This window comes from Lissotriton vulgaris, unplaced genomic scaffold, assembly GCF_964263255.1.
Source record: "Lissotriton vulgaris unplaced genomic scaffold, aLisVul1.2 SCAFFOLD_595, whole genome shotgun sequence".
Taxonomy (NCBI): domain Eukaryota; kingdom Metazoa; phylum Chordata; class Amphibia; order Caudata; family Salamandridae; genus Lissotriton; species Lissotriton vulgaris.
Window position 1 is genome coordinate 450,792 of NW_028241900.1, and position 24,943 is coordinate 475,734.

Genomic DNA, 24,943 nt, shown 5'->3' on the forward strand with positions numbered 1-24,943 from the left:
ATTGCTTAGCTTGCTACCAGCAGCTCAGTTATGTTATGATGTTAGAGGCTTGCAAGGAATGCTTTAGTCCTGCATTAGGCCGTTTTTATTGCTACTTGCATTCAAGGGAAAGATAATTAGCCAGAATCTGTGGCCCAGTTATTCACCTTGGCATTCCGATTTGCACAAAGGGAATAAGCATTTGAGAGAAAATGCAACATGTGTTTCTTATGTTGCTATGAACAGCTTTTTATTCTTTCTCTTTAGGGTCTAGCCAATGCAGAAATAGATAAATAAGTGCTGACTTTCTGTAAGACGTGTCCAATGCTGGGACAAAATAAAAGGGGACACTTATAAATGATAGTGATATCATTTGAGAAAGGGTAAGTTGACACTGAATTTCATGTATATTCACAGACCAAGCATGAAAAAGTCCCCAGCATGATCTTCATTGCGTGCTTAGAGCTGGTATTAGCTTTTCAGAGGTGCGGGCCTTTCGAAGGCTCGTTGGTCTAGGGGTATGATTCTCGCTTTGGGTGCGAGAGGTCCCGGGTTCAAATCCCGGACGAGCCCTTTCATTGGTGCTTTTTTAAAGTAGTATTGCAGTATGCATTTCAAAGCCAATATCAATTTTCTCTTTGCAGTAGTGGATGAATATTTGCTAGAGTCTCATGCTTTTAACCTTGCCCTGCCTGAGCAACTAGGAAACATTTCTCTTTAAGCATTTTGCAAAAATGCTGAACTTGCATGGCATATACAAGCGTTCAGCTAGGGCTGTCTGGGAAGGTTGCATGAAAGAAATCTAAAACCAGAGGCCCTTGGAATAGCCTGTTTTGAGAAATTTCATCACAGAAGAATCAACTGTAGACATCTGTTTCTGTAGTGTAGTGGTTATCACGTTTGCCTCACACGCGAAAGGTCCCCGGTTCGAAACCGGGCAGAAAAAGTTGTTATATTGTCTTGGCTGCAATGTTGAGAGGTGCCGTTTTGCCATGAAATTGTCCAGGCCCTGAAGATGGTTTCATGCAGACTCGTTCCAAGAAAGTGAATTCTCCTAAAAACACTAAAGTAATTGGCATGTGGATGTATCTGTTGATTCACAGACCTCGCTTTGAAAAGAGCCCTGCATTCTGTTCATTGCTCACCTAGAACACGCATTAACTTTGGGAATTGTTGGCACCAACAGGCATCTTAGTTTAGTGGAGTGTTTCTGGTGTTTAAGTGCAGAAGCCCTGGGCTCAATTCCTCGGTGACCCTTCTCAAGGTGATGATACAAATGCATCGTCACCTTTACGTTTAATGTCAGAATTGTTTATTTCTATTTGGTGGTGTATGAATGCTTGCAATAGTATGTTGATTTTTTCTAGCCTTGAATGAATAAAAGCAAATCACTCCTCTTTATGTATTTTTCTAATACATTGATATTTGCATCTCCTTTCCTAGCCTGCATTTTTCATTATCTTACAGGCTGTATATAATAAGTATCAATTCAGGGGCCCTTCTTCTACTCAATTCACAACTGTTCTATCCCGGCATTGATAAGCAATCTACATCTGCTTCTGTTGTGTATTGGTTATCATGTTTACCTGACGTGTGAAAGCCCCATGTTTGACAGTGCGCGTTAACAAAGAGACCAATGATTTTTATTAAAAGTTGTCATGTGTTTTTGTTACCTTGCACCGGCCAAAAAGTGCCGGAAATGACTTCATTTGCAGTCACTTGAAAAGTAGGGATTCTCAAATAAATGGTAAGAGGTTGGAACAAATCTAAAGGAATGCATGGCATATCTATATGTATGTGTACGCAGGTATCCATATATAAAGATAGATAGATAGATAGATAGATAGATAGATAGATAGATAGATAGATAGATAGATAGATAGATAGATAGATAGATAGATAGATAGATAGATAGATAGATAGATAGATAGATAGATAGATAGATAGATAGATAGATAGATAGATAGATAGATAGATAGATAGATAGATATTGGGAGAGAGAGAGCGTTACTATAAACTGAGACTTTATTTTCCATCAAGCTGTCTTTCCTTTCCTTCAGGAGCAGAATGTTCTGATCATCAGCGCTCCAGAATCTAGTGCTTGGTTGGCAAGCATCACACATTGTGATGTGTTAGCTAAGAGTTCCATGTCGTTCAGACTCATATATTCCTCTGTAGTTGTACCTTGGTGATTCAACAAAATGTGGCATCATAAGCAGCATTCTACTGCCATAGACTGGGCGGAAAAAACATTTAGAATTTCACTGAAAAAGAAAAAAAGCATACTTAGGCAGAGCTTTCTGGACAGTAAGGACATTAGAGTAAGTGATGAATAAGCACTGCTTTTGTTAATTTACATAGGCAGAACAGAGACTGCTGGGAAAAGCCTGAAATTAAAGGCCCAGAAAATGCCTGCTTCTGGATAGAACACTAAGAAGGGTTGAAAGTTTTTTCTCTGACCCTGGCCACTCTTACAAGCAATCCTATGATAGTCAGAAGGACCCACACTAAAAAGGAAGGGACAGCCATTTGGACCCTTTCCACCTTTTCTATATCTCGCCTGATCGAGCGCTGATTGAGCGGATTAGCACATGTACTTCTCATTTTGGGAAGGTATTGCTTAGCTTGCTACCAGCAGCTCAGTTATGTTATGATGTTAGAGGCTTGCAAGGAATGCTTTAGTCCTGCATTAGGCCGTTTTTATTGCTACTTGCATTCAAGGGAAAGATAATTAGCCAGAATCTGTGGCCCAGTTATTCACCTTGGCATTCCGATTTGCACAAAGGGAATAAGCATTTGAGAGAAAATGCAACATGTGTTTCTTATGTTGCTATGAACAGCTTTTTATTCTTTCTCTTTAGGGTCTAGCCAATGCAGAAATAGATAAATAAGTGCTGACTTTCTGTAAGACGTGTCCAATGCTGGGACAAAATAAAAGGGGACACTTATAAATGATAGTGATATCATTTGAGAAAGGGTAAGTTGACACTGAATTTCATGTATATTCACAGACCAAGCATGAAAAAGTCCCCAGCATGATCTTCATTGCGTGCTTAGAGCTGGTATTAGCTTTTCAGAGGTGCGGGCCTTTCGAAGGCTCGTTGGTCTAGGGGTATGATTCTCGCTTTGGGTGCGAGAGGTCCCGGGTTCAAATCCCGGACGAGCCCTTTCATTGGTGCTTTTTTAAAGTAGTATTGCAGTATGCATTTCAAAGCCAATATCAATTTTCTCTTTGCAGTAGTGGATGAATATTTGCTAGAGTCTCATGCTTTTAACCTTGCCCTGCCTGAGCAACTAGGAAACATTTCTCTTTAAGCATTTTGCAAAAATGCTGAACTTGCATGGCATATACAAGCGTTCAGCTAGGGCTGTCTGGGAAGGTTGCATGAAAGAAATCTAAAACCAGAGGCCCTTGGAATAGCCTGTTTTGAGAAATTTCATCACAGAAGAATCAACTGTAGACATCTGTTTCTGTAGTGTAGTGGTTATCACGTTCGCCTCACACGCGAAAGGTCCCCGGTTCGAAACCGGGCAGAAAAAGTTGTTATATTGTCTTGGCTGCAATGTTGAGAGGTGCCGTTTTGCCATGAAATTGTCCAGGCCCTGAAGATGGTTTCATGCAGACTCGTTCCAAGAAAGTGAATTCTCCTAAAAACACTAAAGTAATTGGCATGTGGATGTATCTGTTGATTCACAGACCTCGCTTTGAAAAGAGCCCTGCATTCTGTTCATTGCTCACCTAGAACACGCATTAACTTTGGGAATTGTTGGCACCAACAGGCATCTTAGTTTAGTGGAGTGTTTCTGGTGTTTAAGTGCAGAAGCCCTGGGCTCAATTCCTCGGTGACCCTTCTCAAGGTGATGATACAAATGCATCGTCACCTTTACGTTTAATGTCAGAATTGTTTATTTCTATTTGGTGGTGTATGAATGCTTGCAATAGTATGTTGATTTTTTCTAGCCTTGAATGAATAAAAGCAAATCACTCCTCTTTATGTATTTTTCTAATACATTGATATTTGCATCTCCTTTCCTAGCCTGCATTTTTCATTATCTTACAGGCTGTATATAATAAGTATCAATTCAGGGGCCCTTCTTCTACTCAATTCACAACTGTTCTATCCCGGCATTGATAAGCAATCTACATCTGCTTCTGTTGTGTATTGGTTATCATGTTTACCTGACGTGTGAAAGCCCCATGTTTGACAGTGCGCGTTAACAAAGAGACCAATGATTTTTATTAAAAGTTGTCATGTGTTTTTGTTACCTTGCACCGGCCAAAAAGTGCCGGAAATGACTTCATTTGCAGTCACTTGAAAAGTAGGGATTCTCAAATAAATGGTAAGAGGTTGGAACAAATCTAAAGGAATGCATGGCATATCTATATGTATGTGTACGCAGGTATCCATATATAAAGATAGATAGATAGATAGATAGATAGATAGATAGATAGATAGATAGATAGATAGATAGATAGATAGATAGATAGATAGATAGATAGATAGATAGATAGATAGATAGATAGATAGATAGATAGATAGATAGATAGATAGATATTGGGAGAGAGAGAGCGTTACTATAAACTGAGACTTTATTTTCCATCAAGCTGTCTTTCCTTTCCTTCAGGAGCAGAATGTTCTGATCATCAGCGCTCCAGAATCTAGTGCTTGGTTGGCAAGCATCACACATTGTGATGTGTTAGCTAAGAGTTCCATGTCGTTCAGACTCATATATTCCTCTGTAGTTGTACCTTGGTGATTCAACAAAATGTGGCATCATAAGCAGCATTCTACTGCCATAGACTGGGCGGAAAAAACATTTAGAATTTCACTGAAAAAGAAAAAAAGCATACATACTTAGGCAGAGCTTTCTGGACAGTAAGGACATTAGAGTAAGTGATGAATAAGCACTGCTTTTGTTAATTTACATAGGCAGAACAGAGACTGCTGGGAAAAGCCTGAAATTAAAGGCCCAGAAAATGCCTGCTTCTGGATAGAACACTAAGAAGGGTTGAAAGTTTTTTCTCTGACCCTGGCCACTCTTACAAGCAATCCTATGATAGTCAGAAGGACCCACACTAAAAAGGAAGGGACAGCCATTTGGACCCTTTCCACCTTTTCTATATCTCGCCTGATCGAGCGCTGATTGAGCGGATTAGCACATGTACTTCTCATTTTGGGAAGGTATTGCTTAGCTTGCTACCAGCAGCTCAGTTATGTTATGATGTTAGAGGCTTGCAAGGAATGCTTTAGTCCTGCATTAGGCCGTTTTTATTGCTACTTGCATTCAAGGGAAAGATAATTAGCCAGAATCTGTGGCCCAGTTATTCACCTTGGCATTCCGATTTGCACAAAGGGAATAAGCATTTGAGAGAAAATGCAACATGTGTTTCTTATGTTGCTATGAACAGCTTTTTATTCTTTCTCTTTAGGGTCTAGCCAATGCAGAAATAGATAAATAAGTGCTGACTTTCTGTAAGACGTGTCCAATGCTGGGACAAAATAAAAGGGGACACTTATAAATGATAGTGATATCATTTGAGAAAGGGTAAGTTGACACTGAATTTCATGTATATTCACAGACCAAGCATGAAAAAGTCCCCAGCATGATCTTCATTGCGTGCTTAGAGCTGGTATTAGCTTTTCAGAGGTGCGGGCCTTTCGAAGGCTCGTTGGTCTAGGGGTATGATTCTCGCTTTGGGTGCGAGAGGTCCCGGGTTCAAATCCCGGACGAGCCCTTTCATTGGTGCTTTTTTAAAGTAGTATTGCAGTATGCATTTCAAAGCCAATATCAATTTTCTCTTTGCAGTAGTGGATGAATATTTGCTAGAGTCTCATGCTTTTAACCTTGCCCTGCCTGAGCAACTAGGAAACATTTCTCTTTAAGCATTTTGCAAAAATGCTGAACTTGCATGGCATATACAAGCGTTCAGCTAGGGCTGTCTGGGAAGGTTGCATGAAAGAAATCTAAAACCAGAGGCCCTTGGAATAGCCTGTTTTGAGAAATTTCATCACAGAAGAATCAACTGTAGACATCTGTTTCTGTAGTGTAGTGGTTATCACGTTCGCCTCACACGCGAAAGGTCCCCGGTTCGAAACCGGGCAGAAAAAGTTGTTATATTGTCTTGGCTGCAATGTTGAGAGGTGCCGTTTTGCCATGAAATTGTCCAGGCCCTGAAGATGGTTTCATGCAGACTCGTTCCAAGAAAGTGAATTCTCCTAAAAACACTAAAGTAATTGGCATGTGGATGTATCTGTTGATTCACAGACCTCGCTTTGAAAAGAGCCCTGCATTCTGTTCATTGCTCACCTAGAACACGCATTAACTTTGGGAATTGTTGGCACCAACAGGCATCTTAGTTTAGTGGAGTGTTTCTGGTGTTTAAGTGCAGAAGCCCTGGGCTCAATTCCTCGGTGACCCTTCTCAAGGTGATGATACAAATGCATCGTCACCTTTACGTTTAATGTCAGAATTGTTTATTTCTATTTGGTGGTGTATGAATGCTTGCAATAGTATGTTGATTTTTTCTAGCCTTGAATGAATAAAAGCAAATCACTCCTCTTTATGTATTTTTCTAATACATTGATATTTGCATCTCCTTTCCTAGCCTGCATTTTTCATTATCTTACAGGCTGTATATAATAAGTATCAATTCAGGGGCCCTTCTTCTACTCAATTCACAACTGTTCTATCCCGGCATTGATAAGCAATCTACATCTGCTTCTGTTGTGTATTGGTTATCATGTTTACCTGACGTGTGAAAGCCCCATGTTTGACAGTGCGCGTTAACAAAGAGACCAATGATTTTTATTAAAAGTTGTCATGTGTTTTTGTTACCTTGCACCGGCCAAAAAGTGCCGGAAATGACTTCATTTGCAGTCACTTGAAAAGTAGGGATTCTCAAATAAATGGTAAGAGGTTGGAACAAATCTAAAGGAATGCATGGCATATCTATATGTATGTGTACGCAGGTATCCATATATAAAGATAGATAGATAGATAGATAGATAGATAGATAGATAGATAGATAGATAGATAGATAGATAGATAGATAGATAGATAGATAGATAGATAGATAGATAGATAGATAGATAGATAGATAGATAGATAGATAGATAGATAGATAGATAGATAGATAGATAGATAGATAGATAGATAGATAGATAGATAGATATTGGGAGAGAGAGAGCGTTACTATAAACTGAGACTTTATTTTCCATCAAGCTGTCTTTCCTTTCCTTCAGGAGCAGAATGTTCTGATCATCAGCGCTCCAGAATCTAGTGCTTGGTTGGCAAGCATCACACATTGTGATGTGTTAGCTAAGAGTTCCATGTCGTTCAGACTCATATATTCCTCTGTAGTTGTACCTTGGTGATTCAACAAAATGTGGCATCATAAGCAGCATTCTACTGCCATAGACTGGGCAGTAAAAACATTTAGAATTTCACTGAAAAAGAAAAAAAGCATACTTAGGCAGAGCTTTCTGGACAGTAAGGACATTAGAGTAAGTGATGAATAAGCACTGCTTTTGTTAATTTACATAGGCAGAACAGAGACTGCTGGGAAAAGCCTGAAATTAAAGGCACAGAAAATGCCTGCTTCTGGATAGAACACTAAGAAGGGTTGAAAGTTTTTTCTCTGACCCTGGCCACTCTTACAAGCAATCCTATGATAGTCAGAAGGACCCACCCTGAAAAGGAAGGGACAGCCATTTGGACCCTTTCCACCTTTTCTATATCTCGCCTGATCGCAACCTGATCGAGCGCTGATTGAGCGGATTAGCACATGTACTTCTCATTTTGGGAAGGTATTGCTTAGCTTGCTACCAGCAGCTCAGTTATGTTATGATGTTAGAGGCTTGCAAGGAATGCTTTAGTCCTGCATTAGGCCGTTTTTATTGCTACTTGCATTCAAGGGAAAGATAATTAGCCAGAATCTGTGGCCCAGTTATTCACCTTGGCATTCCGATTTGCACAAAGGGAATAAGCATTTGAGAGAAAATGCAACATGTGTTTCTTATGTTGCTATGAACAGCTTTTTATTCTTTCTCTTTAGGGTCTAGCCAATGCAGAAATAGATAAATAAGTGCTGACTTTCTGTAAGACGTGTCCAATGCTGGGACAAAATAAAAGGGGACACTTATAAATGATAGTGATATCATTTGAGAAAGGGTAAGTTGACACTGAATTTCATGTATATTCACAGACCAAGCATGAAAAAGTCCCCAGCATGATCTTCATTGCGTGCTTAGAGCTGGTATTAGCTTTTCAGAGGTGCGGGCCTTTCGAAGGCTCGTTGGTCTAGGGGTATGATTCTCGCTTTGGGTGCGAGAGGTCCCGGGTTCAAATCCCGGACGAGCCCTTTCATTGGTGCTTTTTTAAAGTAGTATTGCAGTATGCATTTCAAAGCCAATATCAATTTTCTCTTTGCAGTAGTGGATGAATATTTGCTAGAGTCTCATGCTTTTAACCTTGCCCTGCCTGAGCAACTAGGAAACATTTCTCTTTAAGCATTTTGCAAAAATGCTGAACTTGCATGGCATATACAAGCGTTCAGCTAGGGCTGTCTGGGAAGGTTGCATGAAAGAAATCTAAAACCAGAGGCCCTTGGAATAGCCTGTTTTGAGAAATTTCATCACAGAAGAATCAACTGTAGACATCTGTTTCTGTAGTGTAGTGGTTATCACGTTCGCCTCACACGCGAAAGGTCCCCGGTTCGAAACCGGGCAGAAAAAGTTGTTATATTGTCTTGGCTGCAATGTTGAGAGGTGCCGTTTTGCCATGAAATTGTCCAGGCCCTGAAGATGGTTTCATGCAGACTCGTTCCAAGAAAGTGAATTCTCCTAAAAACACTAAAGTAATTGGCATGTGGATGTATCTGTTGATTCACAGACCTCGCTTTGAAAAGAGCCCTGCATTCTGTTCATTGCTCACCTAGAACACGCATTAACTTTGGGAATTGTTGGCACCAACAGGCATCTTAGTTTAGTGGAGTGTTTCTGGTGTTTAAGTGCAGAAGCCCTGGGCTCAATTCCTCGGTGACCCTTCTCAAGGTGATGATACAAATGCATCGTCACCTTTACGTTTAATGTCAGAATTGTTTATTTCTATTTGGTGGTGTATGAATGCTTGCAATAGTATGTTGATTTTTTCTAGCCTTGAATGAATAAAAGCAAATCACTCCTCTTTATGTATTTTTCTAATACATTGATATTTGCATCTCCTTTCCTAGCCTGCATTTTTCATTATCTTACAGGCTGTATATAATAAGTATCAATTCAGGGGCCCTTCTTCTACTCAATTCACAACTGTTCTATCCCGGCATTGATAAGCAATCTACATCTGCTTCTGTTGTGTATTGGTTATCATGTTTACCTGACGTGTGAAAGCCCCATGTTTGACAGTGCGCGTTAACAAAGAGACCAATGATTTTTATTAAAAGTTGTCATGTGTTTTTGTTACCTTGCACCGGCCAAAAAGTGCCGGAAATGACTTCATTTGCAGTCACTTGAAAAGTAGGGATTCTCAAATAAATGGTAAGAGGTTGGAACAAATCTAAAGGAATGCATGGCATATCTATATGTATGTGTACGCAGGTATCCATATATAAAGATAGATAGATAGATAGATAGATAGATAGATAGATAGATAGATAGATAGATAGATAGATAGATAGATAGATAGATAGATAGATAGATAGATAGATAGATAGATAGATAGATAGATAGATAGATAGATAGATAGATAGATAGATAGATAGATAGATAGATATTGGGAGAGAGAGAGCGTTACTATAAACTGAGACTTTATTTTCCATCAAGCTGTCTTTCCTTTCCTTCAGGAGCAGAATGTTCTGATCATCAGCGCTCCAGAATCTAGTGCTTGGTTGGCAAGCATCACACATTGTGATGTGTTAGCTAAGAGTTCCATGTCGTTCAGACTCATATATTCCTCTGTAGTTGTACCTTGGTGATTCAACAAAATGTGGCATCATAAGCAGCATTCTACTGCCATAGACTGGGCGGAAAAAACATTTAGAATTTCACTGAAAAAGAAAAAAAGCATACTTAGGCAGAGCTTTCTGGACAGTAAGGACATTAGAGTAAGTGATGAATAAGCACTGCTTTTGTTAATTTACATAGGCAGAACAGAGACTGCTGGGAAAAGCCTGAAATTAAAGGCCCAGAAAATGCCTGCTTCTGGATAGAACACTAAGAAGGGTTGAAAGTTTTTTCTCTGACCCTGGCCACTCTTACAAGCAATCCTATGATAGTCAGAAGGACCCACACTAAAAAGGAAGGGACAGCCATTTGGACCCTTTCCACCTTTTCTATATCTCGCCTGATCGAGCGCTGATTGAGCGGATTAGCACATGTACTTCTCATTTTGGGAAGGTATTGCTTAGCTTGCTACCAGCAGCTCAGTTATGTTATGATGTTAGAGGCTTGCAAGGAATGCTTTAGTCCTGCATTAGGCCGTTTTTATTGCTACTTGCATTCAAGGGAAAGATAATTAGCCAGAATCTGTGGCCCAGTTATTCACCTTGGCATTCCGATTTGCACAAAGGGAATAAGCATTTGAGAGAAAATGCAACATGTGTTTCTTATGTTGCTATGAACAGCTTTTTATTCTTTCTCTTTAGGGTCTAGCCAATGCAGAAATAGATAAATAAGTGCTGACTTTCTGTAAGACGTGTCCAATGCTGGGACAAAATAAAAGGGGACACTTATAAATGATAGTGATATCATTTGAGAAAGGGTAAGTTGACACTGAATTTCATGTATATTCACAGACCAAGCATGAAAAAGTCCCCAGCATGATCTTCATTGCGTGCTTAGAGCTGGTATTAGCTTTTCAGAGGTGCGGGCCTTTCGAAGGCTCGTTGGTCTAGGGGTATGATTCTCGCTTTGGGTGCGAGAGGTCCCGGGTTCAAATCCCGGACGAGCCCTTTCATTGGTGCTTTTTTAAAGTAGTATTGCAGTATGCATTTCAAAGCCAATATCAATTTTCTCTTTGCAGTAGTGGATGAATATTTGCTAGAGTCTCATGCTTTTAACCTTGCCCTGCCTGAGCAACTAGGAAACATTTCTCTTTAAGCATTTTGCAAAAATGCTGAACTTGCATGGCATATACAAGCGTTCAGCTAGGGCTGTCTGGGAAGGTTGCATGAAAGAAATCTAAAACCAGAGGCCCTTGGAATAGCCTGTTTTGAGAAATTTCATCACAGAAGAATCAACTGTAGACATCTGTTTCTGTAGTGTAGTGGTTATCACGTTCGCCTCACACGCGAAAGGTCCCCGGTTCGAAACCGGGCAGAAAAAGTTGTTATATTGTCTTGGCTGCAATGTTGAGAGGTGCCGTTTTGCCATGAAATTGTCCAGGCCCTGAAGATGGTTTCATGCAGACTCGTTCCAAGAAAGTGAATTCTCCTAAAAACACTAAAGTAATTGGCATGTGGATGTATCTGTTGATTCACAGACCTCGCTTTGAAAAGAGCCCTGCATTCTGTTCATTGCTCACCTAGAACACGCATTAACTTTGGGAATTGTTGGCACCAACAGGCATCTTAGTTTAGTGGAGTGTTTCTGGTGTTTAAGTGCAGAAGCCCTGGGCTCAATTCCTCGGTGACCCTTCTCAAGGTGATGATACAAATGCATCGTCACCTTTACGTTTAATGTCAGAATTGTTTATTTCTATTTGGTGGTGTATGAATGCTTGCAATAGTATGTTGATTTTTTCTAGCCTTGAATGAATAAAAGCAAATCACTCCTCTTTATGTATTTTTCTAATACATTGATATTTGCATCTCCTTTCCTAGCCTGCATTTTTCATTATCTTACAGGCTGTATATAATAAGTATCAATTCAGGGGCCCTTCTTCTACTCAATTCACAACTGTTCTATCCCGGCATTGATAAGCAATCTACATCTGCTTCTGTTGTGTATTGGTTATCATGTTTACCTGACGTGTGAAAGCCCCATGTTTGACAGTGCGCGTTAACAAAGAGACCAATGATTTTTATTAAAAGTTGTCATGTGTTTTTGTTACCTTGCACCGGCCAAAAAGTGCCGGAAATGACTTCATTTGCAGTCACTTGAAAAGTAGGGATTCTCAAATAAATGGTAAGAGGTTGGAACAAATCTAAAGGAATGCATGGCATATCTATATGTATGTGTACGCAGGTATCCATATATAAAGATAGATAGATAGATAGATAGATAGATAGATAGATAGATAGATAGATAGATAGATAGATAGATAGATAGATAGATAGATAGATAGATAGATAGATAGATAGATAGATAGATAGATAGATAGATAGATAGATAGATAGATAGATAGATAGATAGATAGATAGATAGATAGATAGATAGATAGATAGATATTGGGAGAGAGAGAGCGTTACTATAAACTGAGACTTTATTTTCCATCAAGCTGTCTTTCCTTTCCTTCAGGAGCAGAATGTTCTGATCATCAGCGCTCCAGAATCTAGTGCTTGGTTGGCAAGCATCACACATTGTGATGTGTTAGCTAAGAGTTCCATGTCGTTCAGACTCATATATTCCTCTGTAGTTGTACCTTGGTGATTCAACAAAATGTGGCATCATAAGCAGCATTCTACTGCCATAGACTGGGCGGAAAAAACATTTAGAATTTCACTGAAAAAGAAAAAAAGCATACTTAGGCAGAGCTTTCTGGACAGTAAGGACATTAGAGTAAGTGATGAATAAGCACTGCTTTTGTTAATTTACATAGGCAGAACAGAGACTGCTGGGAAAAGCCTGAAATTAAAGGCCCAGAAAATGCCTGCTTCTGGATAGAACACTAAGAAGGGTTGAAAGTTTTTTCTCTGACCCTGGCCACTCTTACAAGCAATCCTATGATAGTCAGAAGGACCCACACTAAAAAGGAAGGGACAGCCATTTGGACCCTTTCCACCTTTTCTATATCTCGCCTGATCGAGCGCTGATTGAGCGGATTAGCACATGTACTTCTCATTTTGGGAAGGTATTGCTTAGCTTGCTACCAGCAGCTCAGTTATGTTATGATGTTAGAGGCTTGCAAGGAATGCTTTAGTCCTGCATTAGGCCGTTTTTATTGCTACTTGCATTCAAGGGAAAGATAATTAGCCAGAATCTGTGGCCCAGTTATTCACCTTGGCATTCCGATTTGCACAAAGGGAATAAGCATTTGAGAGAAAATGCAACATGTGTTTCTTATGTTGCTATGAACAGCTTTTTATTCTTTCTCTTTAGGGTCTAGCCAATGCAGAAATAGATAAATAAGTGCTGACTTTCTGTAAGACGTGTCCAATGCTGGGACAAAATAAAAGGGGACACTTATAAATGATAGTGATATCATTTGAGAAAGGGTAAGTTGACACTGAATTTCATGTATATTCACAGACCAAGCATGAAAAAGTCCCCAGCATGATCTTCATTGCGTGCTTAGAGCTGGTATTAGCTTTTCAGAGGTGCGGGCCTTTCGAAGGCTCGTTGGTCTAGGGGTATGATTCTCGCTTTGGGTGCGAGAGGTCCCGGGTTCAAATCCCGGACGAGCCCTTTCATTGGTGCTTTTTTAAAGTAGTATTGCAGTATGCATTTCAAAGCCAATATCAATTTTCTCTTTGCAGTAGTGGATGAATATTTGCTAGAGTCTCATGCTTTTAACCTTGCCCTGCCTGAGCAACTAGGAAACATTTCTCTTTAAGCATTTTGCAAAAATGCTGAACTTGCATGGCATATACAAGCGTTCAGCTAGGGCTGTCTGGGAAGGTTGCATGAAAGAAATCTAAAACCAGAGGCCCTTGGAATAGCCTGTTTTGAGAAATTTCATCACAGAAGAATCAACTGTAGACATCTGTTTCTGTAGTGTAGTGGTTATCACGTTCGCCTCACACGCGAAAGGTCCCCGGTTCGAAACCGGGCAGAAAAAGTTGTTATATTGTCTTGGCTGCAATGTTGAGAGGTGCCGTTTTGCCATGAAATTGTCCAGGCCCTGAAGATGGTTTCATGCAGACTCGTTCCAAGAAAGTGAATTCTCCTAAAAACACTAAAGTAATTGGCATGTGGATGTATCTGTTGATTCACAGACCTCGCTTTGAAAAGAGCCCTGCATTCTGTTCATTGCTCACCTAGAACACGCATTAACTTTGGGAATTGTTGGCACCAACAGGCATCTTAGTTTAGTGGAGTGTTTCTGGTGTTTAAGTGCAGAAGCCCTGGGCTCAATTCCTCGGTGACCCTTCTCAAGGTGATGATACAAATGCATCGTCACCTTTACGTTTAATGTCAGAATTGTTTATTTCTATTTGGTGGTGTATGAATGCTTGCAATAGTATGTTGATTTTTTCTAGCCTTGAATGAATAAAAGCAAATCACTCCTCTTTATGTATTTTTCTAATACATTGATATTTGCATCTCCTTTCCTAGCCTGCATTTTTCATTATCTTACAGGCTGTATATAATAAGTATCAATTCAGGGGCCCTTCTTCTACTCAATTCACAACTGTTCTATCCCGGCATTGATAAGCAATCTACATCTGCTTCTGTTGTGTATTGGTTATCATGTTTACCTGACGTGTGAAAGCCCCATGTTTGACAGTGCGCGTTAACAAAGAGACCAATGATTTTTATTAAAAGTTGTCATGTGTTTTTGTTACCTTGCACCGGCCAAAAAGTGCCGGAAATGACTTCATTTGCAGTCACTTGAAAAGTAGGGATTCTCAAATAAATGGTAAGAGGTTGGAACAAATCTAAAGGAATGCATGGCATATCTATATGTATGTGTACGCAGGTATCCATATATAAAGATAGATAGATAGATAGATAGATAGATAGATAGATAGATAGATAGATAGATAGATAGATAGATAGATAGATAGATAGATAGATAGATAGATAGATAGATAGATAGATAGATAGATAGATAGATAGATAGATAGATAGATAGATAGATAGATAGATAGATAGATATTGGGAGAGAGAGAGCGTTACTATAAACTGAGACTTTATTTTCCATCAAGCTGTCTTTCCTTTCCTTCAGGAGCAGAATGTTCTGATCATCAGCGCTCCAGAATCTAGTGCTTGGTTGGCAAGCATCACACATTGTGATGTGTTAGCTAAGAGTTCCATGTCGTTCAGACTCATATATTCCTCTGTAGTTGTACCTTGGTGATTCAACAAAATGTGGCATCATAAGCAGCATTCTACTGCCATAGACTGGGCGGAAAAAACATTTAGAATTTCACTGAAAAAGAAAAAAAGCATACTTAGGCAGAGCTTTCTGGACAGCAAGGACATTAGAGTAAGTGATGAATAAGCACTGCTTTTGTTAATTTACATAGGCAGAACAGAGACTGCTGGGAAAAGCCTGAAATTAAAGGCCCAGAAAATGCCTGCTTCTGGATAGAACACTAAGAAGGGTTGAAAGTTTTTTCTCTGACCCTGGCCACTCTTACAAGCAATCCTATGATAGTCAGAAGGACCCACACTAAAAAGGAAGGGACAGCCATTTGGACCCTTTCCACCTTTTCTATATCTCGCCTGATCGAGCGCTGATTGAGCGGATTAGCACATGTACTTCTCATTTTGGGAAGGTATTGCTTAGCTTGCTACCAGCAGCTCAGTTATGTTATGATGTTAGAGGCTTGCAAGGAATGCTTTAGTCCTGCATTAGGCCGTTTTTATTGCTACTTGCATTCAAGGGAAAGATAATTAGCCAGAATCTGTGGCCCAGTTATTCACCTTGGCATTCCGATTTGCACAAAGGGAATAAGCATTTGAGAGAAAATGCAACATGTGTTTCTTATGTTGCTATGAACAGCTTTTTATTCTTTCTCTTTAGGGTCTAGCCAATGCAGAAATAGATAAATAAGTGCTGACTTTCTGTAAGACGTGTCCAATGCTGGGACAAAATAAAAGGGGACACTTATAAATGATAGTGATATCATTTGAGAAAGGGTAAGTTGACACTGAATTTCATGTATATTCACAGACCAAGCATGAAAAAGTCCCCAGCATGATCTTCATTGCGTGCTTAGAGCTGGTATTAGCTTTTCAGAGGTGCGGGCCTTTCGAAGGCTCGTTGGTCTAGGGGTATGATTCTCGCTTTGGGTGCGAGAGGTCCCGGGTTCAAATCCCGGACGAGCCCTTTCATTGGTGCTTTTTTAAAGTAGTATTGCAGTATGCATTTCAAAGCCAATATCAATTTTCTCTTTGCAGTAGTGGATGAATATTTGCTAGAGTCTCATGCTTTTAACCTTGCCCTGCCTGAGCAAATAGGAAACATTTCTCTTTAAGCATTTTGCAAAAATGCTGAACTTGCATGGCATATACAAGCGTTCAGCTAGGGCTGTCTGGGAAGGTTGCATGAAAGAAATCTAAAACCAGAGGCCCTTGGAATAGCCTGTTTTGAGAAGTTTCATCACAGAAGAATCAACTGTAGACATCTGTTTCTGTAGTGTAGTGGTTATCACGTTTGCCTCACACGCGAAAGGTCCCCGGTTCGAAACCGGGCAGAAACAGTTGATATATTGTCTTGGCTGCAATGTTGAGAGGTGCCTTTTTGCCATGAAATTGTCCAGGCCCTGAAGATGGTTTCATGCAGACTCGTTCCAAGAAAGTGAATTCTCTTAAAAACACTAAAGTAATTGGCATGTGGATGTATCTGTTGATTCACAGACCTCGCTTTGAAAAGAGCCCTGCATTCTGTTCATTGCTCACCTAGAACACGCATTAACTTTGGGAATTGTTGGCACCAACAGGCATCTTAGTTTAGTGGAGTGTTTCTGGTGTTTAAGTGCAGAAGCCCTGGGCTCAATTCCTCGGTGACCCTTCTCAAGGTGATGATACAAATGCATCGTCACCTTTACGTTTAATGTCAGAATTGTTTATTTCTATTTGGTGGTGTATGAATGCTTGCAATAGTATGTTGATTTTTTCTAGCCTTGAATGAATAAAAGCAAATCACTCCTCTTTATGTATTTTTCTAATACATTGATATTTGCATCTCCTTTCCTAGCCTGCATTTTTCATTATCTTACAGGCTGTATATAATAAGTATCAATTCAGGGGCCCTTCTTCTACTCAATTCACAACTGTTCTATCCCGGCATTGATAAGCAATCTACATCTGCTTCTGTTGTGTATTGGTTATCATGTTTACCTGACGTGTGAAAGCCCCATGTTTGACAGTGCGCGTTAACAAAGAGACCAATGATTTTTATTAAAAGTTGTCATGTGTTTTTGTTACCTTGCACCGGCCAAAAAGTGCCGGAAATGACTTCATTTGCAGTCACTTGAAAAGTAGGGATTCTCAAATAAATGGTAAGAGGTTGGAACAAATCTAAAGGAATGCATGGCATATCTATATGTATGTGTACGCAGGTATCCATATATAAAGATAGATAGATAGATAGATAGATAGATAGATAGATAGATAGATAGATAGATAGATAGATAGATAGATAGATAGATAGATAGATAGATAGATAGATAGATAGATAGATAGATAGATAGATAGATAGATAGATAGATAGATAGATAGATAGATAGATAGATAGATAGATAGATAGATAGATATTGGGAGAGAGAGAGCGTTACTATAAACTGAGACTTTATTTTCCATCAAGCTGTCTTTCCTTTCCTTCAGGAGCAGAATGTTCTGATCATCAGCGCTCCAGAATCTAGTGCTTGGTTGGCAAGCATCACACATTGTGATGTGTTAGCTAAGAGTTCCATGTCGTTCAGACTCATATATTCCTCTGTAGTTGTACCTTGGTGATTCAACAAAATGTGGCATCATAAGCAGCATTCTACTGCCATAGACTGGGCAGTAAAAACATTTAGAATTTCACTGAAAAAGAAAAAAAGCATACTTAGGCAGAGCTTTCTGGACAGTAAGGACATTAGAGTAAGTGATGAATAAGCACTGCTTTTGTTAATTTACATAGGCAGAACAGAGACTGCTGGGAAAAGCCTGAAATTAAAGGCACAGAAAATGCCTGCTTCTGGATAGAACACTAAGAAGGGTTGAAAGTTTTTTCTCTGACCCTGGCCACTCTTACAAGCAATCCTATGATAGTCAGAAGGACCCACCCTGAAAAGGAAGGGACAGCCATTTGGACCCTTTCCACCTTTTCTATATCTCGCCTGATCGCAACCTGATCGAGCGCTGATTGAGCGGATTAGCACATGTACTTCTCATTTTGGGAAGGTATTGCTTAGCTTGCTACCAGCAGCTCAGTTATGTTATGATGTTAGAGGCTTGCAAGGAATGCTTTAGTCCTGCATTAGGCCGTTTTTATTGCTACTTGCATTCAAGGGAAAGATAATTAGCCAGAATCTGTGGCCCAGTTATTCACCTTGGCATTCCGATTTGCACAAAGGGAATAAGCATTTGAGAGAAAATGCAACATGTGTTTCTTATGTTGCTATGAACAGCTTTTTATTCTTTCTCTTTAGGGTCTAGCCAATGCAGAAATAGATAAATAAGTGCTGACTTTCTGTAAGACGTGTCCAATGCTAGGACAAAATAAAAGGGGACACTTATAAATGATAGTGATATCATTTGAGAAAGGGTAAGTTGACACTGAATTTCATGTATATTCACAGACCAAGCATGAAAAAGTCCCCAGCATGATCTTCATTGCGTGCTTAGAGCTGGTATTAGCTTTTCAGAGGTGCGGGCCTTTCGAAGGCTCGTTGGTCTAGGGGTATGATTCTCGCTTTGGGTGCGAGAGGTCCCGGGTTCAAATCCCGGACGAGCCCTTTCATTGGTGCTTTTTTAAAGTAGTATTGCAGTATGCATTTCAAAGCCAATATCAATTTTCTCTTTGCAGTAGTGGATGAATATTTGCTAGAGTCTCATGCTTTTAACCTTGCCCTGCCTGAGCAACTAGGAAACATTTCTCTTTAAGCATTTTGCAAAAATGCTGAACTTGCATGGCATATACAAGCGTTCAGCTAGGGCTGTCTGGGAAGGTTGCATGAAAGAAATCTAAAACCAGAGGCCCTTGGAATAGCCTGTTTTGAGAAATTTCATCACAGAAGAATCAACTGTAGACATCTGTTTCTGTAGTGTAGTGGTTATCACGTTCGCCTCACACGCGAAAGGTCCCCGGTTCGAAACCGGGCAGAAAAAGTTGTTATATTGTCTTGGCTGCAATGTTGAGAGGTGCCGTTTTGCCATGAAATTGTCCAGGCCCTGAAGATGGTTTCATGCAGACTCGTTCCAAGAAAGTGAATTCTCCTAAAAACACTAAAGTAATTGGCATGTGGATGTATCTGTTGATTCACAGACCTCGCTTTGAAAAGAGCCCTGCATTCTGTTCATTGCTCACCTAGAACACGCATTAACTTTGGGAATTGTTGGCACCAACAGGCATCTTAGTTTAGTGGAGTGTTTCTGGTGTTTAAGTGCAGAAGCCCTGGGCTCAATTCCTCGGTGACCCTTCTCAAGGTGATGATACAAATGCATCGTCACCTTTACGTTTAATGTCAGAATTGTTTATTTCTATTTGGTGGTGTATGAATGCTTGCAATAGTATGTTGATTTTTTCTAGCCTTGAATGAATAAAAGCAAATCACTCCTCTTTATGTATTTTTCTAATACATTGATATTTGCATCTACTTTCCTAGCCTGCATTTTTCATTATCTTACAGGCTGTATATAATAAGTATCAATTCAGGGGCCCTTCTTCTACTCAATTCACAACTGTTCTATCCCGGCATTGATAAGCAATCTACATCTGCTTCTGTTGTGTATTGGTTATCATGTTTACCTGACGTGTGAAAGCCCCATGTTTGACAGTGCGCGTTAACAAAGAGACCAATGATTTTTATTAAAAGTTGTCATGTGTTTTTGTTACCTTGCACCGGCCAAAAAGTGCCGGAAATGACTTCATTTGCAGTCACTTGAAAAGTAGTGATTCTCAAATAAATGGTAAGAGGTTGGAACAAATCTAAAGGAATGCATGGCATATCTATATGTATGTGTACGCAGGTATCCATATATAAAGATAGATAGATAGATAGATAGATAGATAGATAGATAGATAGATAGATAGATAGATAGATAGATAGATAGATAGATAGATAGATAGATAGATAGATAGATAGATAGATAGATAGATAGATAGATAGATAGATAGATAGATAGATAGATAGATAGATAGATAGATAGATAGATAGATAGATAGATAGATAGATAGATAGATAGATATTGGGAGAGAGAGAGCGTTACTATAAACTGAGACTTTATTTTCCATCAAGCTGTCTTTCCTTTCCTTCAGGAGCAGAATGTTCTGATCATCAGCGCTCCAGAATCTAGTGCTTGGTTGGCAAGCATCACACATTGTGATGTGTTAGCTAAGAGTTCCATGTCGTTCAGACTCATATATTCCTCTGTAGTTGTACCTTGGTGATTCAACAAAATGTGGCATCATAAGCAGCATTCTACTGCCATAGACTGGGCGGAAAAAACATTTAGAATTTCACTGAAAAAGAAAAAAAGCATACTTAGGCAGAGCTTTCTGGACAGTAAGGACATTAGAGTAAGTGATGAATAAGCACTGCTTTTGTTAATTTACATAGGCAGAACAGAGACTGCTGGGAAAAGCCTGAAATTAAAGGCCCAGAAAATGCCTGCTTCTGGATAGAACACTAAGAAGGGTTGAAAGTTTTTTCTCTGACCCTGGCCACTCTTACAAGCAATCCTATGATAGTCAGAAGGACCCACCCTGAAAAGGAAGGGACAGCCATTTGGACCCTTTCCACCTTTTCTATATCTCGCCTGATCGCAACCTGATCGAGCGCTGATTGAGCGGATTAGCACATGTACTTCTCATTTTGGGAAGGTATTGCTTAGCTTGCTACCAGCAGCTCAGTTATGTTATGATGTTAGAGGCTTGCAAGGAATGCTTTAGTCCTGCATTAGGCCGTTTTTATTGCTACTTGCATTCAAGGGAAAGATAATTAGCCAGAATCTGTGGCCCAGTTATTCACCTTGGCATTCCGATTTGCACAAAGGGAATAAGCATTTGAGAGAAAATGCAACATGTGTTTCTTATGTTGCTATGAACAGCTTTTTATTCTTTCTCTTTAGGGTCTAGCCAATGCAGAAATAGATAAATAAGTGCTGACTTTCTGTAAGACGTGTCCAATGCTGGGACAAAATAAAAGGGGACACTTATAAATGATAGTGATATCATTTGAGAAAGGGTAAGTTGACACTGAATTTCATGTATATTCACAGACCAAGCATGAAAAAGTCCCCAGCATGATCTTCATTGCGTGCTTAGAGCTGGTATTAGCTTTTCAGAGGTGCGGGCCTTTCGAAGGCTCGTTGGTCTAGGGGTATGATTCTCGCTTTGGGTGCGAGAGGTCCCGGGTTCAAATCCCGGACGAGCCCTTTCATTGGTGCTTTTTTAAAGTAGTATTGCAGTATGCATTTCAAAGCCAATATCAATTTTCTCTTTGCAGTAGTGGATGAATATTTGCTAGAGTCTCATGCTTTTAACCTTGCCCTGCCTGAGCAACTAGGAAACATTTCTCTTTAAGCATTTTGCAAAAATGCTGAACTTGCATGGCATATACAAGCGTTCAGCTAGGGCTGTCTGGGAAGGTTGCATGAAAGAAATCTAAAACCAGAGGCCCTTGGAATAGCCTGTTTTGAGAAATTTCATCACAGAAGAATCAACTGTAGACATCTGTTTCTGTAGTGTAGTGGTTATCACGTTCGCCTCACACGCGAAAGGTCCCCGGTTCGAAACCGGGCAGAAAAAGTTGTTATATTGTCTTGGCTGCAATGTTGAGAGGTGCCGTTTTGCCATGAAATTGTCCAGGCCCTGAAGATGGTTTCATGCAGACTCGTTCCAAGAAAGTGAATTCTCCTAAAAACACTAAAGTAATTGGCATGTGGATGTATCTGTTGATTCACAGACCTCGCTTTGAAAAGAGCCCTGCATTCTGTTCATTGCTCACCTAGAACACGCATTAACTTTGGGAATTGTTGGCACCAACAGGCATCTTAGTTTAGTGGAGTGTTTCTGGTGTTTAAGTGCAGAAGCCCTGGGCTCAATTCCTCGGTGACCCTTCTCAAGGTGATGATACAAATGCATCGTCACCTTTACGTTTAATGTCAGAATTGTTTATTTCTATTTGGTGGTGTATGAATGCTTGCAATAGTATGTTGATTTTTTCTAGCCTTGAATGAATAAAAGCAAATCACTCCTCTTTATGTATTTTTCTAATACATTGATATTTGCATCTACTTTCCTAGCCTGCATTTTTCATTATCTTACAGGCTGTATATAATAAGTATCAATTCAGGGGCCCTTCTTCTACTCAATTCACAACTGTTCTATCCCGGCATTGATAAGCAATCTACATCTGCTTCTGTTGTGTATTGGTTATCATGTTTACCTGACGTGTGAAAGCCCCATGTTTGACAGTGCGCGTTAACAAAGAGACCAATGATTTTTATTAAAAGTTGTCATGTGTTTTTGTTACCTTGCACCGGCCAAAAAGTGCCGGAAATGACTTCATTTGCAGTCACTTGAAAAGTAGTGATTCTCAAATAAATGGTAAGAGGTTGGAACAAATCTAAAGGAATGCATGGCATATCTATATGTATGTGTACGCAGGTATCCATATATAAAGATAGATAGATAGATAGATAGATAGATAGATAGATAGATAGATAGATAGATAGATAGATAGATAGATAGATAGATAGATAGATAGATAGATAGATAGATAGATAGATAGATAGATAGATAGATAGATAGATAGATAGATAGATAGATAGATAGATAGATAGATAGATAGATAGATAGATAGATAGATAGATAGATATTGGGAGAGAGAGAGCGTTACTATAAACTGAGACTTTATTTTCCATCAAGCTGTCTTTCCTTTCCTTCAGGAGCAGAATGTTCTGATCATCAGCGCTCCAGAATCTAGTGCTTGGTTGGCAAGCATCACACATTGTGATGTGTTAGCTAAGAGTTCCATGTCGTTCAGACTCATATATTCCTCTGTAGTTGTACCTTGGTGATTCAACAAAATGTGGCATCATAAGCAGCATTCTACTGCCATAGACTGGGCGGAAAAAACATTTAGAATTTCACTGAAAAAGAAAAAAAGCATACTTAGGCAGAGCTTTCTGGACAGTAAGGACATTAGAGTAAGTGATGAATAAGCACTGCTTTTGTTAATTTACATAGGCAGAACAGAGACTGCTGGGAAAAGCCTGAAATTAAAGGCCCAGAAAATGCCTGCTTCTGGATAGAACACTAAGAAGGGTTGAAAGTTTTTTCTCTGACCCTGGCCACTCTTACAAGCAATCCTATGATAGTCAGAAGGACCCACACTAAAAAGGAAGGGACAGCCATTTGGACCCTTTCCACCTTTTCTATATCTCGCCTGATCGAGCCTGATCGAGCGCTGATTGAGCGGATTAGCACATGTACTTCTCATTTTGGGAAGGTATTGCTTAGCTTGCTACCAGCAGCTCAGTTATGTTATGATGTTAGAGGCTTGCAAGGAATGCTTTAGTCCTGCATTAGGCCGTTTTTATTGCTACTTGCATTCAAGGGAAAGATAATTAGCCAGAATCTGTGGCCCAGTTATTCATCTTGGCATCCCGATTTGCACAAAGGGAATAAGCATTTGAGAGAAAATGCAACATGTGTTTCTTATGTTGCTATGAACAGCTTTTTATTCTTTCTCTTTAGGGTCTAGCCAATGCAGAAATAGATAAATAAGTGCTGACTTTCTGTAAGACGTGTCCAATGCTGGGACAAAATAAAAGGGGACACTTATAAATGATAGTGATATCATTTGAGAAAGGGTAAGTTGACACTGAATTTCATGTATATTCACAGACCAAGCATGAAAAAGTCCCCAGCATGATCTTCATTGCGTGCTTAGAGCTGGTATTAGCTTTTCAGAGGTGCGGGCCTTTCGAAGGCTCGTTGGTCTAGGGTATGATTCTCGCTTTGGGTGCGAGAGGTCCCGGGTTCAAATCCCGGACGAGCCCTTTCATTGGTGCTTTTTTAAAGTAGTATTGCAGTATGCATTTCAAAGCCAATATCAATTTTCTCTTTGCAGTAGTGGATGAATATTTGCTAGAGTCTCATGCTTTTAACCTTGCCCTGCCTGAGCAAATAGGAAACATTTCTCTTTAAGCATTTTGCAAAAATGCTGAACTTGCATGGCATATACAAGCGTTCAGCTAGGGCTGTCTGGGAAGGTTGCATGAAAGAAATCTAAAACCAGAGGCCCTTGGAATAGCCTGTTTTGAGAAGTTTCATCACAGAAGAATCAACTGTAGACATCTGTTTCTGTAGTGTAGTGGTTATCACGTTTGCCTCACACGCGAAAGGTCCCCGTTTCGAAACCGGGCAGAAACAGTTGATATATTGTCTTGGCTGCAATGTTGAGAGGTGCCGTTTTGCCATGAAATTGTCCAGGCCCTGAAGATGGTTTCATGCAGACTCGTTCCAAGAAAGTGAATTCTCTTAAAAACACTAAAGTAATTGGCATGTGGATGTATCTGTTGATTCACAGACCTCGCTTTGAAAAGAGCCCTGCATTCTGTTCATTGCTCACCTAGAACACGCATTAACTTTGGGAATTGTTGGCACCAACAGGCATCTTAGTTTAGTGGAGTGTTTCTGGTGTTTAAGTGCAGAAGCCCTGGGCTCAATTCCTCGGTGACCCTTCTCAAGGTGATGATACAAATGCATCGTCACCTTTACGTTTAATGTCAGAATTGTTTATTTCTATTTGGTGGTGTATGAATGCTTGCAATAGTATGTTGATTTTTTCTAGCCTTGAATGAATAAAAGCAAATCACTCCTCTTTATGTATTTTTCTAATACATTGATATTTGCATCTCCTTTCCTAGCCTGCATTTTTCATTATCTTACAGGCTGTATATAATAAGTATCAATTCAGGGG

General features: G+C 39.8%; 17 non-coding genes across 17 annotated transcripts; all 17 read left to right on the forward strand.

The window, feature by feature from the left end:
- The first annotated feature begins 480 nt into the window (after positions 1–480).
- Positions 481–552, forward strand: TRNAP-UGG (transfer RNA proline (anticodon UGG)). Its single transcript has one exon. It is a non-coding gene; the product is annotated as a tRNA-Pro (tRNA).
- Positions 553–3,074: 2,522 nt separating this feature from the next.
- TRNAP-UGG (transfer RNA proline (anticodon UGG)) lies at positions 3,075–3,146 on the forward strand. The gene has a single exon. It is a non-coding gene; the product is annotated as a tRNA-Pro (tRNA).
- A 300-nt stretch (positions 3,147–3,446) lies between these two features.
- TRNAV-CAC (transfer RNA valine (anticodon CAC)) lies at positions 3,447–3,519 on the forward strand. Its single transcript has one exon. It is a non-coding gene; the product is annotated as a tRNA-Val (tRNA).
- A 2,125-nt stretch (positions 3,520–5,644) lies between these two features.
- On the forward strand, positions 5,645–5,716 carry TRNAP-UGG (transfer RNA proline (anticodon UGG)). Its single transcript has one exon. It is a non-coding gene; the product is annotated as a tRNA-Pro (tRNA).
- A 300-nt stretch (positions 5,717–6,016) lies between these two features.
- TRNAV-CAC (transfer RNA valine (anticodon CAC)) lies at positions 6,017–6,089 on the forward strand. Its single transcript has one exon. It is a non-coding gene; the product is annotated as a tRNA-Val (tRNA).
- Positions 6,090–8,269: 2,180 nt separating this feature from the next.
- Positions 8,270–8,341, forward strand: TRNAP-UGG (transfer RNA proline (anticodon UGG)). The gene has a single exon. It is a non-coding gene; the product is annotated as a tRNA-Pro (tRNA).
- Positions 8,342–8,641: 300 nt separating this feature from the next.
- Positions 8,642–8,714, forward strand: TRNAV-CAC (transfer RNA valine (anticodon CAC)). Its single transcript has one exon. It is a non-coding gene; the product is annotated as a tRNA-Val (tRNA).
- A 2,141-nt stretch (positions 8,715–10,855) lies between these two features.
- TRNAP-UGG (transfer RNA proline (anticodon UGG)) lies at positions 10,856–10,927 on the forward strand. Its single transcript has one exon. It is a non-coding gene; the product is annotated as a tRNA-Pro (tRNA).
- Positions 10,928–11,227: 300 nt separating this feature from the next.
- TRNAV-CAC (transfer RNA valine (anticodon CAC)) lies at positions 11,228–11,300 on the forward strand. The gene has a single exon. It is a non-coding gene; the product is annotated as a tRNA-Val (tRNA).
- A 2,169-nt stretch (positions 11,301–13,469) lies between these two features.
- Positions 13,470–13,541, forward strand: TRNAP-UGG (transfer RNA proline (anticodon UGG)). Its single transcript has one exon. It is a non-coding gene; the product is annotated as a tRNA-Pro (tRNA).
- A 300-nt stretch (positions 13,542–13,841) lies between these two features.
- Positions 13,842–13,914, forward strand: TRNAV-CAC (transfer RNA valine (anticodon CAC)). The gene has a single exon. It is a non-coding gene; the product is annotated as a tRNA-Val (tRNA).
- A 2,145-nt stretch (positions 13,915–16,059) lies between these two features.
- On the forward strand, positions 16,060–16,131 carry TRNAP-UGG (transfer RNA proline (anticodon UGG)). The gene has a single exon. It is a non-coding gene; the product is annotated as a tRNA-Pro (tRNA).
- A 300-nt stretch (positions 16,132–16,431) lies between these two features.
- On the forward strand, positions 16,432–16,504 carry TRNAV-CAC (transfer RNA valine (anticodon CAC)). The gene has a single exon. It is a non-coding gene; the product is annotated as a tRNA-Val (tRNA).
- Positions 16,505–18,676: 2,172 nt separating this feature from the next.
- Positions 18,677–18,748, forward strand: TRNAP-UGG (transfer RNA proline (anticodon UGG)). The gene has a single exon. It is a non-coding gene; the product is annotated as a tRNA-Pro (tRNA).
- Positions 18,749–19,048: 300 nt separating this feature from the next.
- On the forward strand, positions 19,049–19,121 carry TRNAV-CAC (transfer RNA valine (anticodon CAC)). The gene has a single exon. It is a non-coding gene; the product is annotated as a tRNA-Val (tRNA).
- A 2,196-nt stretch (positions 19,122–21,317) lies between these two features.
- Positions 21,318–21,389, forward strand: TRNAP-UGG (transfer RNA proline (anticodon UGG)). The gene has a single exon. It is a non-coding gene; the product is annotated as a tRNA-Pro (tRNA).
- A 300-nt stretch (positions 21,390–21,689) lies between these two features.
- On the forward strand, positions 21,690–21,762 carry TRNAV-CAC (transfer RNA valine (anticodon CAC)). The gene has a single exon. It is a non-coding gene; the product is annotated as a tRNA-Val (tRNA).
- The last annotated feature ends 3,181 nt before the right edge of the window (positions 21,763–24,943 follow it).